Source organism: Lemur catta, chromosome 7, assembly GCF_020740605.2.
Source record: "Lemur catta isolate mLemCat1 chromosome 7, mLemCat1.pri, whole genome shotgun sequence".
Classification (NCBI taxonomy): Eukaryota; Metazoa; Chordata; class Mammalia; order Primates; family Lemuridae; genus Lemur; species Lemur catta.
In genome coordinates, this window is record NC_059134.1 from 105,131,495 (window position 1) to 105,151,039 (window position 19,545).

Below are 19,545 nucleotides of genomic sequence, written 5' to 3' on the forward strand. Positions count from 1 at the left end.
CGTGACGTGTGCCACAAGGGGCCTTGGGGTGAGAACAGAGCGTTTGCCTGGCCCAAGGCAGCTGCTTTTCTGTTCCAGCAGGAACGCCGACCGGGCATTGCTGGATCTTCTGGCTCTTGAAAGAAAAGCCAGATACCTGGCTTTTTCTAAATGAGCAGTTTCTAGACTTTTAAATGTTGCTACCAATTCACAAAAAAATGTAAACACCGTTCGGGTGCAGCATAAAGGCTCTGGGGCTGTGGCCCACCTGTTCCCAGCCCCTCAGGGTGTTCTGTAGGTTCCCTTTGGGACTGGGGTCAAGTTGGAGGGTGAAGCTGAGACATTTGGCATTTTCAGGAATCCCAGGGCTTTCCCCAATCTGTGGCTTTGGAGTCAAGAAGTTGGGGTGCCTCGGTGCGGTCAGGGTTCTCTAGCACATATGGGGCTGCCAGAAGGCCTAGGGCGGAAGCCTCAAGAAGCAGGGCAGACAAAGGTGTACAGACAGCTCCTGGCTACCAGCTCTCCCGTGCTGCCCCCACTCCAGGATGAGATGTGGGTTGTCATGGTGATGGGAGGGTGGTGCTAAACCAGGAAGGCCTTCACCCATCCTGACTTCAGGGGAAGCTCATTCCTGGGCCCTGGGCCAGAGATAATGGCAATGGCAGCCAACCTTGTGAGCACTGCCTACACACCAAGCACAGTTGCAAGCACTTTGCATATATATGACCTCATTTAATCCTCAAAACAGCCCCATGTAGTAGGTGCTATTATTATCTCTGGCTTGCAGATGAGAGTCCCAAGGTGTAATTTGCCCCTGGCCATGCAGCTAATAAACTATTCGACCCAGGCTGTCTGGCTCCACACTCCTAACCACCGTGTCTTACCGCAGGTGGGCATATGGTTTCAAAAAAGTTTCCTAGGAATCTGCAGGTCAAATCAGTCACTGTGTACATGTACATTTTGCCAGGGTAGCCCTAGCTCCTGGCAAAAGGGGATCTGGACACACTGAAACACACACATTAACGTGAACACACACATCCCAGCCTGCTTCTGCCTTGCCGGGAATCTGATAATGGCATCGGCTTTCTTTCCTGCTCACCTGGAACAAACTGACTTTGCAAAAATGAGGCCAAGCAGGGACAGCCAATGCCAGCAGCACGCTAGCAAGGTTTACATGGTGAGGTACCCCCGAGGCACGACACATGCAGTACAGGACAACTGCAAGCTGCATGGAACCTCTGGCTGTCATGGGACCTCGTCCCCTCCAAGGCCAGGCCAGCTCAGACCCCAGACTCCTTAATTGCCTGCTCTTCCCCCTTGCTTTAACATAGCACTCCTTGCCAGGGAACTGTGATTTCAGTGATGGTGCGAACGACTGCTGGGCACACCCCAGACAGAAGTTCCAGCCGTGGTGCCCTATGAAGGGTCAGAAGCCAGAGCACATCTGCTGGAGTGGAGAGAGGAGAGAACCTAGGGGACACTGAGGCTTCTGGAGGGGTCAGCCTGAGCACAGGATTTGTAGTCACCTGCACCCAGCTCTCAATCCCAGAGCTGCCCCCTCACTAGCTCAAGTGACCTTGGGCAATTTTCTTAGTATATCTGAGCTTCAGTTGCCCCTCTGTAAATCGGGGCTCACGACTGCCCTGTGAGGGTGCCAGGAGGGTGGAAGGAGAAGGTAAGTGTGGTCAGGCTTGGCAATATTAGCTGCTATGGTTAGTGGCCTAGCAATGGCCCACACAGGCCCCCTAACCCCTAATCTGAGCAGTGGAATCATGTGGGCAGCACTGCCAGCCTACAGATGGGTTTTATTTGTCTTAAGTTTAAGTGAGTTGCCAATTAAGTGAGTTCCAATTCAAAAATTGGGAAATTTCCCATTAAAAATCGATTTTAAAAAAAGGATTCTCAGCTTCCTTTTAGAAGGTAAAAGACCTGGGGACAATGGGTCTCCATCCCGTGCAACACACACCCTCCCAACAATAACAGGAGCTGGAGCTAAGCAGGCTCTGCCCTTCCGAGGCATCTGCTCTAGGGTTCAGGCCCGGCCCTCCCACCGCTCCATTCACTTCCCCATTCATGAGTCTGAGAAGCTGGACTTTGGATGAGCTGGGAACGTTCAGAGAGGTTACGTGACTTGCCCAAAGCCACACAGACAGCAGTACTGGAGCTGGGCCTGGTAGCCATGTCTGCTGCCCAATCCGGGTCTCTTCTGTTAGCAGTGACACCCCTCATGCCATCTTCCTCATCACTCCCCAGAATCCTGTGGGGCTGTTAGCATCCCCACTCCATGGAGGAGGGAAGGGCTCAGCGAAGGGCAGTGAACTGGCAAAAGGTCACCCAGCTGGTGAGCAGGGAGCTGAGACCGAGCCAGGTCTGGCTCTGCAGCAAGTACCTTTCTTAATGGCTTCACTCACTATCTCCGAGACCCCCTGGCTCCATCTTACCTGAGCCGACCTCAGTGGGCTCCTGCTGGCAGCCTGGAGGTCTGCCAGGTACAGGGCTGTGGCTTCAGCTAGGAGTAGGATGCTGACAAGGTGTATCGGCGGCCAGGGCAGCCTGTGACCAGGGCTCGGACACACAGCACAGCAGGGGTGAGGCGGAACTGCTCCAGACCCTCATCTGAGCTCCTGAGGCTGCACACCCCCTCCTTCAGCACCCCTCCCCACCCAACCCCCAAACTGCATGGAGCTTGCTCACTGGAACAGCTCTAGTTTTGAATTCCGGCTCAATCATAGCTATCTAGCAATACCTCGCCATTGCTGTGTGCACGCAGACATGATCTGTGCTCACTGCTTAGCACTGTGGCTGCTATGTAGTAGGTACACAGTGCAGACCTGATGACTGAACGGATTAATGGGTCCCCATTTTACAGATGGGAAGGTAAGGCCTCAGGTTACTCCGCACATGAGTAGCAGCCCTGGGATGGGTGCCAGGGTGCAATGGTTCTGGGCCTGGACTCTTGGCCACCAGTCTTGTTGCTGACCAGGCAGGCCGTTGGGGGTGCACCGGGGGGCGGGGCGGGGAAGAACCACCACCTGGCTTTGCTGGAATCCAACCCTGGTGGAGCCTCCCTCCTGAGCTTGTCAGAGAAATGGCTTTCCAGCAATGCTGTGCCTCTGCAGGAGAGAAGGGCCGGTGTCTCTGCTCCCCTCTCCACCGCATCTCCTTGCTCAAGGTCCTCAAATCACATCTCTGCCCAGCAAGGTGCTGGCTCCCCGACCCCCACCTTAAGCCAACAGGTAATGGGACGGATGGCAGACAGATACAGGGGAGCCCGACCTTTCAGGCTGGGAGCCTCTTTAGAATCTTTAGGTTTCAAAACCTTTTCAAGTGCCTCCTTCCTGCCCCCATCCCTTTCTGAGATAACCACATCCTCCTGCCACCCCCAAACAGCCCACAGAAACCACAGTACTGATTGGCTGGGGCAGGTGACATTTACTGGGTACCTACTATGTGCCAGGCACTGTCCCAAATACTTGCCCTGTGTTATCTCCCTGCAGCCTTCTGAGGGGGCTGCTCCCCTGCCCGTTGTATTGGTGAGAAAGCTGCGGTGCAGGAAATGACCTGCCCAGAGTCACCAGAGCTGACAAGAGGTGGAGTCCCGGTCTGAACCCCGGCTAGGAGCACCCACTCTGCGGAACTGCTTGGGGAAGATTACAGACCTCAGAATGGTGAGGCAGGGGCTGGGGTACTTGTCCTGATCTTTCTTCAGACTGGCTGTGTTAACTTGGGTGGGTCTCCTGCCCTCTCAGAGCCTCAGTTTCCCCGTTTCTAATAGGAAGCACTGTTGCTGCTGTTCTCCAAATCTGTCCCCCAGGGTGCAGGTTTCCCAGGCTCTTTGGAATGTGGGTGGCCTCAATGACTGAGGTGGGGGGCACAGAGTGTCTCCACAGCCTCTTGAAGAGGGCTCACCAGGATGGCGGGCTTACCCACAGACCAGGCTTCCCTGTCCCCATGTTTGTCCCCCCTCCCTCCCCTGCTTCAGCCTAAATCTACAGCCTTGAGGCCCGGAGTCTGGCCAAGCTTCCTTTCCCCCAAGAAGCGGCAGCACAGAAGGTTCCAAGGGGTCCCTGGAAGGCCCCCCACTCGGGCCAGTGACACCGGAGGCTGAGGGTCCTCTCTGGCTCTTCACACAGCCCGGACCTCCTGGGGATGGGGTGCGACGTGCACCTCCGGCCTGGGACAGTTCCCGCAGACCCAGCGCTCCTGCCTCAGGAACCCCCAGGATACGTGACCGGAGAGTGGGGAGCTGACTGTTGAGTTGGGAGGGGCTGTAAAGCCGGGGCAGGGGCAGTGGGGACAGTCAGGGCGCTGAGTGTGACAGTGAGGGGCGTGCGTGCAGCGCGGGCGCAGGGGGGGCGTGTAAATGGCGAGGTGAGCGCGTGTGTGCACACGCGGGGCGGGCGTGCGGGCGCGATGCGATGCGCAGTGCGCGGAGTGGCTGGGCCGGGCAGGGCGCCCGGCGACCGCTCGTGTGCAAGCGCGGCGCGGGGCTGCAGGCGCGCGGAGTCGGGGGTCGGGGGCCCAGGGAAGGGGACTGCGTGCGTCCGCGCGCAGAGTGCGTGTCCCGGCCGCGCACGGGGGTCGGCCGTGTGCGTACTCACCCCGGCTCCGCGGAGGGGCCGCCGCTCCGGCTCCGGCTCCCGGCTCCCAGCCGGCCTCCCGCAGCGCGCACGCACCTGCGCCTCCCCGGCCGCCGGCGGCGACGCCACCCCTGCAGTGTCGCCGGGCGCCTGCCTCGGAGGAGCGCGGCGCGGGCCGGGGGCTCGGCGGGGCCGGGGCGGCGGACGGGAGCTGCGCCGCAGTCCGGGCACGCTCCCAGGAGCCCGCCGCGCGCTCCCTCGCGCTCGCCCGCCTGCCCGCTCCCTCTTTAATTTAAAGTGACAACCCCGGGCGCTTTCTCCGCTCGCGGGAGCAGCGCGGCGCTTCCAGGGTGCAAGCTGGAGAAACCCAAGCGCGCCCTGGGGTTCAGGGGCGCCCCGGGGCCAAGCCCAGCCCCTCACTCTCAGGCCCCGGGACCAGGGTGGGCTGGGGACGTGCTCGCCAGGGGCAGAGTCAGCAGGACTGGGCTCTAGCCTCAGCCTCCGCCCCAGGGGTCATCCTGTTCCCTTTGTAGGCCTCAGTTTCTTTATCTGTAAAACGGACCTGATATTGCGCACCTCCCTGGAGCCAAAGAGACAGACCGACAAGCAACACAGGAGTTTCCCCTTCTCTGAAAGGATGACCACCCTTCCCACCGTGATTGAGCTGCTATTGTACACCAGATCCGTGTTGGTCCCTTGCGACATCGTCGCACTTGATCCTCACGATGGCCTAATCAGGTAGTGGTCACTCCACTTTTTACATGAGGAAACAGGCTCAGAGAGGCGACCAAGGTCACAGAGCCAAAGGTCAGAGCCAGAACCTGAACCCAGATCTGTGTGACTTCAAAGTCCATATTCTCAACCACTTAGGGGTCATGCTTTCTCTCCCAAAGGAATGAATGAATCATTCAGGAGATATTTATGACGCCCCCGCCAGGAGCTGGGCACGGCGCCAGGTGTGGGCGATCTTCCATCTTCCGGGAATAGGGGACAGGTCCCTCCCTGCCCGCGCAGTCTGGCGACCAGGCACGGCACGCATTAGGCGGGGCCAGGGTGTGTGCGGGCGGGGGAAGGTGCCATGTGTTGTGGACGCAGTAACCAGGAGAGCAGGCTGGGTGGGCACCTGGGGAGGCCTCTCCAGGGATCTGGGCTGGGGCGGGGAAGAGGAGCAGGATCCCAGATGGGGCGTGAGTGTGCAAAGCTGGCAGTGATTCTTGGGTCATGTACACCCTGGGCCTTTGGAGCTGAGAGCACTGCCCTCTCAGTGGAGGCTGGCTTTGTGGAGGGAGCAGCGTTGGTCTAGACCGCAGGACCCTGGGGAGCTCCGGAAAGGGAGGGCTGTGTCTTGCCCTCGCCCATAGGAGGCGCCTGTGTCTTCGTTTCTTTTCCTGGATCTGGAAGAGGAAGGAGAAACGGCATTAATTATGCGGGGGCGGGTGGGGAGGTGGCAGCTGGTAATGGGTCTGGGCTTTCACTGCCCTTTCCCTTTTAACTTAACCTTCACAGCCACCTGCGGCTTTGGCATGATTGAGTCCATTTTTCTCAGAGGACTCCCAGGCCTGAGGATGATGGGGTTCCTGTCGTTTGGGAGGGAGTGGGGCGTTAGACAGCCATCAGTGCATAATAGGCAGACTCTGGGAAGAGCTTTTTTGGAGGAACAAAAGGCAAAGTTGAGGCTGGTCCAGTTCTGGTGTAACCCTCGGAGCTGATGCAGGAACTGGAGCGAGCTTGAAACAAGATCTCATCACTTTCATGTTTGATCTCTTCAGTGATCAGAAAAGCACACACATGCGCACCAAAAGACAGGACTGGAGTGCTGACAGTAGCCCCGGGCTGGAAACCACAAATGCCCATCAGCAGTGGGATTCGTAAATGCCTTGTGGTGCAGTGACACGAAGGGGTACGAGAAGCACAGAGAAGAAGCAAAGCTGCAACCACTGACAAAAGGTGAGTGTATCTCACAAACGTAATGTTGAGTGAAAAGCACCAGGCACATGCTCTACGATTCCATTTCTAGGAGGTTCAGGAACAGGCAAAACTCCTCTGTGCTGTTAGGAGTTGGGGCTGTGGTTCCCATGGGGTGGTGACTGGAAGGGGCCTAAGTGGGGCTCTGGGTGCTGGTCATTGTGGTTTTGATCCGTGCCCATCTCTTGGGTGTGTTCACTTTGTGAAAAGTCATGGCATTGCACACTTAGGATTTGTGCACTTTCTACATGTGTGATATGCTTCCATACAGTTTGTAACAACAAAAACACCTTGTATGGCTGCACGTTTCATTGGAGATAGAAGGGAAACTCGTTGGTATGGCCCAAGAGGCCCTGAGTGACCTGGCCCTGCTGGCCTCTCTGAACTGTCACGCCAGCATACCCCCCACCACCACCAAGCTCCTGCCTCCTGGGCCTTCTGGCCTTCCTGACACCTGCCAAGCCATTTTCTGCCTCAGGGACTCTCACTTCCTGGTCCCTCTGCCTAGAAAGTGTTTTCCTTGCTCTCGCCAAGACTGCTTCTTCCATCTTCCATGCATCACACACTAAAGAAGTCCCCTCATCAGAGAGACCCTCCTGACCACTCCGCCTAGAGGAGCCCTCCATGCCCACTGATGTCCCCCACACCACACTGTTTATTTCTTCAAAACACCAGCCATAAACTCCAATTATTTTATTTGTTTATAGTTCATTTTCTCATTCCCCACTAGACTAATATTGCAAACACATGGCATACTTACTGTGGGCCAAGTGCTCTTCCATCATCATAACAAGGCATTGAAGTCTCACCCCAATCCCATGGGGATATGCTATTCTTAGCCTCATTTCACAGCTGAGGCAGTTGGGGCTCAGAGATGTTCAGTCACTTGCTCATGGTCACATAGCTGGAAAGCAGTGGGGTGAGGATTTGAACCTAGGCAGCCTGGCTCCTGAGTCTTTGCTCTTAAATCTATACTTTGTCTGCCCTCTTCCTTATAGTATATCTTAGACAGTCCCTGGCATCTGGGACAGTGCCTGGCACATACTAGGTACTCAATAAATGTTGAGTGAACAAATGGATGAATGAAGTGCTGGAGACTAGGAGAGGATGGGGTGGGGGAGCCTGGACCTCAGGGTGGTGATGAGGAGGGGTATGCAGTGATATCTGGAGTCTGACTAGCAAGGGAACCAGGGAGCTGACAGCAGACGGAAGCTCTGCAGTAGCTGGAATCACCTAGAAGTTGCGGTCAGGGCCAAGGCCGAGGCGCGGGCCTGGGAACAGCTCCTGTGCAAGTCGAGCCCACCAGCAGCCTCCCCTACAGACCCTGCAAGGCACAGAGGCCATTCCCGGAGGGCGCTCTGCCTTGAAGGTGCACACTGTCTGGGGGCCCTCGCAGGAAGTAAGCCCCTGGCAGGTGTTGCTGCTCATCAGGTGCTGAGGCTGTGGTAGCCCCAGAAGTGGTGACCTGAATCACCTGCCTCTGGCCAGAGACTCTCTAGGCCTTTGGACTAGGAATAGGACGGTCCCCAGGAATAGGAAGGTCCCAAGCGACTTAGAATCTAGGTGTGACTAGGGGGACACTCAATGAAGGCCACAGCCCTGGTGTCACCATCCGCCTTGAGCCTGCCTTTCAGTGCCCAAGCTCCAGTAGCTGGAGCCAGTTGTGTCACTGCTTCCCGGTCATCTTCTTCACCAGCCTGTCTTGGTGGGGACATCCCTGGCTGTGTCCATCTACCTGAAGTGGGCCCACTTGCACCGTCTTCCAGTGGGGCCCCTACTCATTCTTAATTGGCCTCTGGGACGATTGGGACCAGTTCCCGAGGAGCAAGGTCACATCAGGTGAGTCGTTGTCCTGTCTGGCCCAAAGGATGCTCCATCTCAGCCCCCTAGGGATGCTGTGTGTGGAGCCAGTTCCAAGACCCTGCGAAAGGAAGGGCCGGCCAAGGCCACACAGCTGGGCGTTCTGGAGACAGAACTGGAATGAGGGCCCAAAGCAAGCAGCTCTCTGTTGTCCGGGCCTCGGCCCAGTTGTCTGCCCTACGCATGCCACAGGCCCAACTCTGTCACTTTTAGAGAGGCGCAGCCTGATGCTCTGAGGGCAGGCAGACGTGAACTGGAATTCCCAGTCTGGGCAAGTGGCTTCCCTCCCCTCAACTGAACTCCCTCATCTGTAAAGTGGGGATGAAGCTGCCCTCGCCCCACAAAGTTGCAGGAGACTAACGAGCCCATGCCGGGTGTGCAGCAAGTCACAGCAGTGACAGCGGCTGCATTATGCTCCCCTGTATGTTCTTCAAAGTAATGACAATAATAGAATTTATGTAGCATTTGACACTGTGCAAGTGCCTTCTCACTTATGACCTTATGTTATCCTCACAGCATTTGGTGACATCAGGGCAGATGATCCATTTATGGGATAACTGAGGTTGGGCACAGAGAACTTTCCAGATCCACAGGCAGATCCTTAGGCAGAAAGGAAGTGTCCCCCAGGGCAGCGCTGGCTTCTGGGGGAAGTCCGAAGTGCCGTGGGCCTCTTGGGAATGGCTGAATGGGAGTGAGTGCCGGGAGAGTGCGGCAGTTCCAGAAGCAGGCCCTGCAGCACGGAGACCAGATTGTGCCAGCTACTAGCCTCGGGGAATAGGGAGCATTCAGTAGGCAGATTCCAGAACAAACCTGCTTTGGGAGTTTTTGTGATGCTCTTTTTGTGTGGATGATACATATACTACTTTGAGCCTATCTTGACACATTTAACGAAACACCACTCTAGCCTCTAAAATGGCTAAAAAGTGATTTATACCTTTCCAGAAGCCTCTCTAGAAAATGCTAGGGAACTGCATTCATACTGCCTGGCAAAAACCCTTTCTTCCCTTTTCTCTTACCCATGTCTGCTGTCTCCCAAATGTCTGTCCACCCTGGCTCCAAACTCCTTCCCAAGCCCGCTATTCAGGCCTCCTCACCACCACCGTCCCCCAGCCTCCCCCGTCATCCTTCTGTGTCGATGTTTTCCTTTAGCATGAGCTCTCTGGCCTTTCCAGCTAGGCCTCTGGCTTCTCCAATCCTCTTCCTCCCGCTCCGGCCTCCCAAGTCCAAAGTCCTCCCCGCCAGCCAGGGAGGAAGGAGAGACCATGGACACTGCGGCGATCACAGGGTTCTGGCCACGTACAGGGAGCAGCTTTGTGAGGATCAAAGGATTCGAGCACGGAGGGATTCCAGCAGTGAAAGCTGCAACAGCTGAGGCCTGCTGGCGTGTCCCAAGCCCTTTATAGTCATTATCTCGTTTCATTAAGCTGTGAGGTTGATGCTGTTCCGAACTCTTCTTGCTGATGGGGAACCCAGGTCTGGGACAGCTAACGTCACTGGGCCTGGCCGTGTGAAGCCCAGGAGTCCTGGCTCCAAATCCTGAGCCCTTTCTCTCCCGAGGAGCCGTTTCCCTTCCCTTGTTCCCAGTTGGGACTCCCATCATGCCATGACCTGCCTGATGCCACATGCACCCCCTTTCATGTCAGGGCAAGGACGTGGCCCCTTGAAGCAGCTGTCGCCAACACAGCTTGTTGGAGAGTTGCCCACTGGGTGCTGAGGAGCTGGCCTGGGCTGGGCAGTGAGTGTTCATGGGTGCAGGCAAATGCTGTCAGGGGTGGCCTCAGCACCCTGCTCTCCTGTTCCAACTCCCCACCCCAGGGACTACACCCAAAGACACCTGGGCTGCCTCCTTTACCTGTAACTAGGAGCTCCTGGGTCAGGGGAAGCTGCCACCGGCGTTAGGGCAGACGAAGCTTGGGAGGGAGCCGCAGCTCCGGGTGTAGGGCAAAGAGCCCCATCCCAGCCACCCAGCACATGCCCAGGGCACCTGTCTGCCACAGCCTCCAGGGAGCATCCATATTGGGAGTGGGAGGCCCTGAGGATCCCTGCTGCCCTGGAGGGTGGGACAGGGCACCCGGCCAGGTTTGTGGGCCAGGTACTGCCCACCAGGGCACCTAAGCCCATCTGTGCCCTCAGGCTGGCTGGCATGCCAAGCCTCACTGCTGCCTCCATTTGAGTCAAAACAGCCTTGGGGCCAGCCTACCACCCACCGCTAGTTCCACCTGCTGTAATCCGAAGCCCCTTAGTCCCCAGCCTGGGGCTTCTCGCCACAAGGCCCTAAGCTCCCGCCAGGTCCCAGTTGTTGGGTGCCCTGCCTGGCGCAAAGCCTGGCCTCAGTGCCTGGCAGAGAACAGCCTGGCAGGAGCTGCTTCTCCCACCCTCTGCAGAGAAGTTGTGTTGAGGGAGGCAGGGAAGCCAGCCCGTGGATCTGTGGGGCCCTCACCTGTGCCCCCCATTCTATCCACCCCCCTCCCAACCCACAGCCATCTGCTCCGGGCACCTTGTTCGGATTCCCAGTCACTGAGGTGGTTAACAAGACCTTCATTTCTTCCAAAGAGAGTTTTCTGTGGGGATGAGGAGGAGGAGGAGACACCGTCCCTGGCCCCTGAATGCTTCTAGGCTGATGGGATGGTTGTAGGGGGTTTACTTGTGCCCCCTAAAAAGATTTGTCTAAGTCCTAACCCTCAGAACCTCTGAATGTGACCTAAACAAGGTCCTTGCAAATGTAATTAAGTTAAAGGTCTCAAGAGGAAATCCGTCTGGATTTAGGGTGGGCCCTAAATGCAATGACTGGTGTCCTCATAAGAGAAAAGAGAGGGAGGTCACAGGCACGGGGACACAGAGAGAAGAAGGCCACGTGAAGATGGAGGCAGAGATTGGGGCTACGAAGCCCCGAGCCAAGGCTGGCTGCCACAGCCACCAGCAGCTGGGAGACAGGCATGGACTGGGCTCCCCCCCGAGCCTGCAGAAGGAAGCAGCCCTGCCAACACCTTGATTCTGGGCTTCTGGCCTCCAAAACTGTGAGAGAATTAATTTCTGTTTTTTTTTTTTAAGCTGCCAAGTTTGTGGTCATTTGTTACGGCGGCCCCAGGAAACCAATGCAGACGGCATGAGCCCCAGCCTGTGCCAAAGGCATGGAGCGGAGTTCCCCGGGAGGCAGGGACACAGAGGCCCTGACTGGGGGTCAGGGGAATCTTCTCAGCCAAGGCTACACTTGCTGTGGGCCTGTAACCTCATCTGGAAGAGACAGGGACAGGGAGGACCCCATAGGCAAGAGCCCAAGGCGGGCCCGTGTGGCATGTTCAGTGCCAAGCTAACTGGCCAGTGGGGCCTGGGCCCGGCAGGGGGTCGTGGGCCAGGAGCCTAGAAGGGTGAGTGGGATGGGTGCAGGGACTAAAGGCCTTGACCGTCAGGGTCGGGGTTGGGACAGAGGAGAGAAAGGCAGGCGCTTGGCTGGGGGTGGGAAACGCCTGGACGCGGCTGACTCGCAGAGGGCTGTAGGAGAGGAGGGAGGAGGTGCGATCCACGTGGGCTTTGAGCAGGCAGGTGCCAGCGCAGGGTCCACAGGGACTTTCTCACGGTCAGGGCCCCCAGGTCGAGAATGACCCGAGAGCTGGCGAGCTCCCCAGCAGGGAGGCATGTACACAAGAGTGCCTGCGAGGACCTCAGCCCCAAGCAGGTTTGGTTACGGGTGGTCCCTAAAGACCCCTTTCCATCCCAAGACCCTACATGTCTCCTGGCTGGGCCACTCCTCCCCACCCCACGTGTCAGTTACACTGAACTCCTCTGGCTCCAGCCCCTCACACCCCCTTACCTTCTGGACTCTGGAGCCCGTCACCAGGAAGACATAGAGTCACCCCTTGTGGCCCAGAACTCAGAAGTAACAAGCAGGTTCCCCCCACCTCAGAGGAAAGGCCGCCACTGCTGGGTCTCATGTCCTCACAGTCTCTGTCCTGGGAAAGCAAACACTACAGCCCTCTTTTAGCGTGTGCGAACTTCACGCTAGTCTCTGATGTCGTCAGCCTTCACTCGGCCCTCGGGGCAGCACGTGCGGTTAAGGGCACCGAAGTCACTGTGTGACCTTGGATCAGCTTCTCACCTTCCCTGTACTTCATTTTCCCCAACTGCGAAATCCCGCTAATGATGCTACCTGCCTCCTGGATGAGCTAGAAGCAGGAGCGCGGCTCCCCGAATGGTAGCTCTTGCCATCACTCTAAGGTCGGTGGGGACCAGCCCCAGTGCTGACTCCAAGCCCTTTGCTCCATTTACCTGCTGGCATTTGGTGGCATCACACGTTGAGAGGGAGGCTGGTCTGAGGCCAATGCAAGCCAGACCCTACCCGCCTGGAGCTCACAGTCTGATGCCAGAGGCTGACTCGTGACCAAGAAGTGATGAGGCAACGTGATGTGGTAGGACAGACACTGTGGGGCACAAAGGAGAGGTGGCTCACATAGTCTGAGGGGGGAGGGATTCAGAAGGGGCTTCCTGGAGGAGGCGACTTTTAAGCAGAGACCTGAAAAATGATCAGGCCTCAGCCGGGCAGAGGAGTGGGAGAAGGCATACTGAGCAGGGGAAGCCAGCCAGAGAGCAAGGGCCTCCGGGGGAGTCTTCACAGACTACTGCCTCAGACCCAGTGTGGAAGAGCCTAGCATGTCGGACACTTGGGGGAAATTGTTGGCTTCAAAATAAGGAAAGAAAATCAAAGTTAATATTTGATCATGCAGACTGAGTGCGGTGGCTCACACCTATAATCCCAGCACTTCGGAAGGCTGAGGTGGAAGGATGGCTTGAGCCCAGGAATTTGAGGTTGCAGTGAGCTGTGATGACGCCACTGCACTCCAGCCTGGGCAACAGAGTGAGATTATGCACAAATATTTTGTCAACCAGTACACTGCACCTGGCATAGTGGATTAAAGAATTCTATTTACTGTGAAATGTGACGTGTGTTTGCGTGAAGTGTTGTGGGGTGAGGCCTTTAGGAAAAATGGGCCCTAGGCCCTAGGAAGGTCTTAAATGGCTCTCACTCCAAAATTCTTTCCCCATATTCCCAGGCCTGGAATTCCTTTGGTTCAATTTGTTTCAGGGGTCAAGACAAAAAAAGGTGTGGCACCGCCACTAACAGACCCCTGTTAAAAGGTGTGGGCCTCACTAACAGGCCCAGAAAACCCACGGGAGTGTATCTCCTGACCCCTCCCCAGACCCTAAGCCACAGCCAGAGGCTGCCCCCACCAAGCTGCCCAGGGAGAGGTCTCAGAGCTCACTGGCCTGAGCAGGATGCGGGGCAGCTAGAGAAAGCATTTGGAGGTGGTGGCAGGTGTCACCAGCAGGGTACTGGGTAGCCAATTCACACAGAGGCGCAGCAGACCTGGCGAGACAAAGGGGCATGAACTCAGGGCAGGGTGCGGAGCCCAGGGAGGGGCCGAGGAGACCTGAGGGTTGGTGGGGCTTGGCTACACCACAAGTCTGGACACTGGTTCTCTTTTAGCTCCAACCTGTCCTGTCTACCCCTCAGACACAGCCCATCAAAGCTGGAGCCCAAGGCCACTAGCTCCAGAAATCATACCACCAGCCCCCTAACTACGAAGGGGTTTGGGACAGAAGTGGCACAGATGTTAGTGCAGGGGAGGAATGGATGAGTGAAGATGCTCCTTCAGGGAATTCCCAGGACTCAGTTCCTCCTTGTCCTACCCTAGGAGGGGGCAACACATTCTCTCTGCATGTCTCGATAAGCCAGAAGTCATAGGTCCAACAGTTTTGTTGCCTTTTCCCACCTGTTACTCCAGCCTCTTGTCTGGCCTTCACCGTCGCCCAGGCCACACACTTTATGCTTCGATAACCACAACCGATTCACTGTCCCCAAAACACACCAAGTCTTTTCTTGCATCCACAGTTTTGCTAAATGCAGTTTCTTTTTTTTTGAGACAGAGATTCACTCTGTTGCCCAGGCTAGAGTGCCGTGGTATCAGCCTCACTCACAGCAACCTCAAACTCCTGGGCTCAAGTGATCCTTCTGCCTCAGCCTCCTGGGAGTAGCTGGGACTACAGGATGCGGCACCATGCCCGGCTAATTTTTTCTATATATTTTTAGTTGTCCAGCTAATTTCTTTCTATTTTTAGTAGAGACGGGGTCTCGCTCTTGCTCAGGCTGGTCTCGAACTCCTTATCTCGAGTGATCCACTCGCCTCGGCCTCCCAGAGTGCTAGGATTATAGGCATGAGCCACCACACCCGGCCGCTAAATGCAGTTTCTTTTGCCTGAAATGCCGTCTATCTGCTTCTTTCCAGGGGATATAAACTCCTCTTCATCCTTCAAAACCCTCTCTTGTGAAGCCTTCCATAACTGCTCCAGCAAGCCACTCATTTCTCTCTCCCACGGTACCTGGACGCTCCCTCTAGCACATTCCTATGCACCATCTGTCCTGGAATTGCTTGTTTCTGTGCCTGGCCACTACTGGATGCCTGGTGCATGAGGAACAGATGCCTTATGCATCTCTCAATCCTTCAGGCCCAGCACAGAGCAGGTGCTTTGTCAGTATTTCAAAACCAAGAGCACATGTGTGAAGTCCCTATGTGCCAGGAAGTTCTCAGCGCCTTGCATGTACTGACTCATTTAATCTTCCCAACACTCCTATGACGAAGGTTCCTTTGTCAGCCCCCGATTTACACATTCAGAACCTGACGGATAGAGAGGTGAAGAAACGTGGCCAAGAACAAACGCGGGCAGGCGGCAGTGGTGGCGTTGAAACCAACGGCAACACGTCATGACAGCAAGTAATGAGTTGAAGAATAAATGGATGAAAAAAAAATTGAAAGGAGAAAACCAGATGAAGAGGGACTTCCTCAGGATCGAGAAGGAAGTGCTCCCCCTCAGAAATGAAGAGAAAAACCCCTTGATCCAAATCCAGTCTTTTGATAAAGAAATGTATTCTTCCTTCTCCCTCCCACTCTCTCGTATTACTGCCTCCCACTCAGGAACCAAGAACGCTCCATGTAAAAATAGCAAACCTGAGGGAGTGTGAAGGAAGTGCTTGGAGAGCACCCCACACAGCTGTGACCTCTGAGGTGGCTCTGGGGTCTGCAGAGCCTGAGCAAGGCCAGGGGACAGTCCATGGAGCAGCCCCTAGTAAGGCCCTTTGTCCCGTGGCCCGACAAAGGGCATGGCATTTCCTCAGTCTCCCCTGAGCATGAGCTGCCGTATCTCCCGGGTCTGCTGTCCCAGCCTCTGAGTGTACAACCTGCGTTTGCGCACAGGGCCCTGTACAAGGTGAATGCGCTGCTGTTGTTGTCTGGAAATTCTCAATAAGTTTTTAACTCTAGAAGTTCTAGAGCCCTGCTGTGGTCCGTCGGGTCTCCTCCTCTCTCGGCCCGCCCTGCCCCTCCGTCACCCCAGGTCTCGGGCCCAACATACCTCCCGGGTGTGCACACTTCCTCCACCCCACCAGGAACTCCACTCACTCTCCCACCATGAGGTCCACTCCCTACTTCTTGCCCATCCTTCAGGGCCCAGCTCATTTTCCCTTCTTCAGTGAAGCCCTCCCCAGCCCCTGGCAAGTGACGGAAACCCACTGGAGCTCGCTGAAGCAACAGAGGGGCATTTACTAAAAAGATCGAGCACTTCCGGGCACCTCAAGGCAGCAGCGCAGCCAGAGGTCCATAAACGACACGATCAGGGACACAGAGAATGTTATGGGCCCAAGCACTGTTCAGCTTCCTTTTTCCTTCCCTGTAGCCCCCTCAAGGGCATCCACAACTTCCCCACTGTCGTTTCCTACAACGTCAACTGCAGCCAGCCTCAGGAGAGAGCTCTGATTGGCTGGTGTGGGTCAGGTGGTCAGCCCGCTCCAATGCACGTGGCCGGGAATGGGTGGGTCACGTGGTGGGCGCATGCGCGCATGCTCGCAGGCACACACCCCTCGAGGATGAGGGCAGGAGTAGGGGATGTTCACAGCTGAGGCTACATCCCATAGGCGACTCGGCCGCGCCCTCCTGCCCTCACTCCTCCCGTGGAATTCGTCTCTTTCTGCCTGTGCTCACTGCATGTCCCTTGCGACTCGGTCCACACTCGGATCGCGTTCTTCGGCCTGTTGGAGCTGGTTGTGTGCACGCCTAGCTCTGCGCACAGGCTCGTACCGGGACCCCGGAGCGTAGTCCACACAGACCCGGACCTCTGTACCTAGCGCAAGGCCTCATCCTGCTCTCCTCCTCAGGGCCGGCTTCGTGGGCGTGCAGCCTGTTTGCGCACGGGGCCCAGTACAAGGTTAGTGCTTTGCTGCTGTTGTCTTGACGTTCTCAACCATTTTGAACAAGGAGTCCAGCGTTTTCATTTTGCATGGGGCCCTGCAAATTGTGTAGCTGGTCCTGCCTCTCCCTTTGACCCACCTTGAGCCTTCTTCCCACCCTGATATTCGTCTGCTCAGGCTGCCGTAACAAAACACCACGCACTGGGTGGCTTAAACAACAGAAATCTATTTTCCCACAGTTCTGGAGAAGGGATGCCTAAGATCAACATGCTGTCAGGGATGGTTCCCGATGGGGCTTCTCTTTTCTGGCTGCCCTCTCACTGTCCTCAGCTGGCCTTTTCTCTGTGTTGTACGGGAACAGAGATCTCTGGTGTCTCTTCCTCTCATAAGGATACTAGTCCTGTTGGATTAGGGCCCCAGCCTTATGACCTCATTTAACCTTAATGACCTCCGAGCCCCCAGGGCTGGTTCGCTCCAACTTGTGATCCCAGCACTTTGGGAGGCCAAGGTGGGAGGATCACTTGAAGCCAGGAATTTGTGCCTAGCCTGGGCAACAGTGAGACCTCCTCTCTACAAAAAAATTTAAAAAAAATTAGCCAGGCATCATCTCATACACTTGTAGTCCCCGCTATTCGAGAGGCTGAGGCAGGAGGATCTCTTGAGCCCAGGAGTTCGAGGCTACAGTGAGCTATGATCAGGCCACTGCACTCCAGTCTTGGCAACACAATAAGACCCTGTCCCAAACAACAACAAAACTGCCTCTGAAAAGGCCCTATTTTAAAAAATACTCACACTAGGGGAGAGCTTTGACAAGTGAATTTGGGGGCCTGGTACCTATACATTGGATCCACCAGGTGGCACTGTCCTTTGGGATTGACCTCTGCATTCCTCACCCTGGGCAGTGCCCTGCCCTACCCAGTCTCTCCTGGATCTTATCTGGCATAGCCTTCTGGGGCCAGCCAGGAGGACAGGGGGCCGGACCCTCTCCTCTACTGAATAGGGAGATCTCAGACACTGGCCCGCCTGCTTGACTCATCCTCAAACTTTAGCACTTGGCTGAGAGCCGTCCCCAGCCCACGGGCCATTTCTGCCCCTGCCCACTGCCTGTGGCTGTGTCTTACCTCAGCCCATCAGAGCTCCTACCATCTCCTCTCTCAGTGGCCAAATTTGTGCCTGTCTGGCCCACTGGTTCCTTCATGGTGACAGGGACATTCATTAAAATTTTTTAAATTACAAAAGTTAGACAGTTATAGCCTCGTTGTACCAAAAATCAAACAAATGGCTGTAGTTTCAGATTTTGAACACAAAAAATTGGTATGAAAAATGTACCCCTTTCTAACTCTCTAATAACTGAACTTGGCTCACTGTCCTGCAATTCTGCTCAGTGGCAGCAAAACCCCTAATATTGCCAACTTAATGTTGGTCATGTTCTGTTCACACTTAGACTCTGCAGTCTTTGAGAAAATTTTTCTTGTATTTTTGACCTTGACTAACAGTAGGAAATCCACTGCACTTTGAAGCCAGTGCAACACTTTAGTCAATAATCATGTAGCAAGAATGTCATAAAATAATACTTAATGATACACTTAATACTTGTAAGATTAAGTATTAAATATTTGAGTAGTAAATAACACTCAATATTGATTTGATTCTATCCTGTTCTGTCGACCCACTGAATTCCACAGACCACGAATGGGTCATGAAGCCAGATTCTCTCCCTGCCCCTTCTCTTCTTCCAGGGCAGATCTGAGCACCCCAGGCTTAAGTTTGGTTTCAGAATCAGGAAGGGGGCACCTAGTCCTCACACCCTTCTCTGTCCTCCCACTGAGGGTGTCTTGCCCCTCAGCGCCTGGACGTTGGCCGTGGTCCCTGCGGCATCTGCTGCTGCTGACCAGGGCCTGAGCAGCCCTCTGTCCACAGGTCTGCAGGCCACAGGAAGGCGGCAGGACCCTTCCTTCCTGGTGCCAGGCCCTCTGGGCCCCAGACCCTCTCTCAGCCAGAGCTACTGTTCTCAGGATGCTCAGGAAGCATTTGGAAGCTCTTCCATCTCCATGGGGTACAAGGGTGGTGGTGGGGGTCCCCCTGCAGCTTGCTGAGGCCCGAGGGCCCAGACACAGCCTCCGGGCCTTTGTGGTCTTATTTGCCTCAGGTGGGGCTAAATTATTCTTTTCAAGGCTTGAAGGCACCCAGCACCCCTGGGGGCCGGGGCCTGGGCAGGTGGGCAGAGGGCATGTCTCAGGCCACCCTGCCAGCTAGAACAGGGAAACGCACTCCCTCCCGCCACGCCGCCTTCCACTCCTGGGGAGCTGCGGAAAACCTTTGGCTGTGAGCAGCGCCCCTTCATTTCTCAGCAAACGGCTTTCCCCTCGGAAGGCCCCGGGATGGAAGGCTCCCGCAGTGGGAAGCTTGTTCTCCAGGCTATTGTTTCTGTTGCGGGCTTTGAAAAAGTCTAATTTGAAACCCAAAGCTGAGCAACGACTTCTTTGTTCCCTGTATCTGCCCTCCCAGGGGGTAGAGCTGGGGACAGTGGGAGAGCCGGCCCAGCGGCCAGCGTCTGCCCGTCGCCGGTGGGGGCAGCCGCAGGGAAGAGTGAAATGAAAGGGAAAACACAACAGCCACAGAAGCAAAATAATACTCTTCCACACAGATCGGGTGGAAGTCCCACCCACCCCCAACCCCCCTCTTTGCTGTGGAAAGTTCAGATGCTCGGCAGGTTGGTGGGCTATGGAGCGCTTTGAGACGTTTGTTTATGCCATTGCATGCATGTGTGTGTATGCACACAGATTTGGATGGGGATAGATAGAGAGAGAGAGAGTTGTTGCTGTTTACCCAGCTTGCCTGGGTTCAAATCCTCACTCTGTTACTTACTAAGTATGCCACCTTGGGAAAGTTACTTAACCTCTCTGTGCCTCGGTTTTCTCATCT

General features: G+C 55.8%; 1 long non-coding RNA gene across 2 annotated transcripts; it reads left to right on the forward strand.

Annotated features, from left to right (window-relative positions):
* The first annotated feature begins 5,650 nt into the window (after positions 1 to 5,650).
* Positions 5,651 to 8,306, forward strand: LOC123642869. Of its 2 annotated transcripts, none has more exons than XR_006736542.1 (3): positions 5,651 to 5,674; positions 6,329 to 6,506; positions 8,221 to 8,306. It is a non-coding gene; the product is annotated as an uncharacterized LOC123642869 (long non-coding RNA). The 2 variants fall into 2 exon arrangements; XR_006736541.1 differs by lacking the exon at positions 5,651 to 5,674 and adding an exon at positions 5,682 to 5,746.
* Positions 8,307 to 19,545: the final 11,239 nt, after the last annotated feature.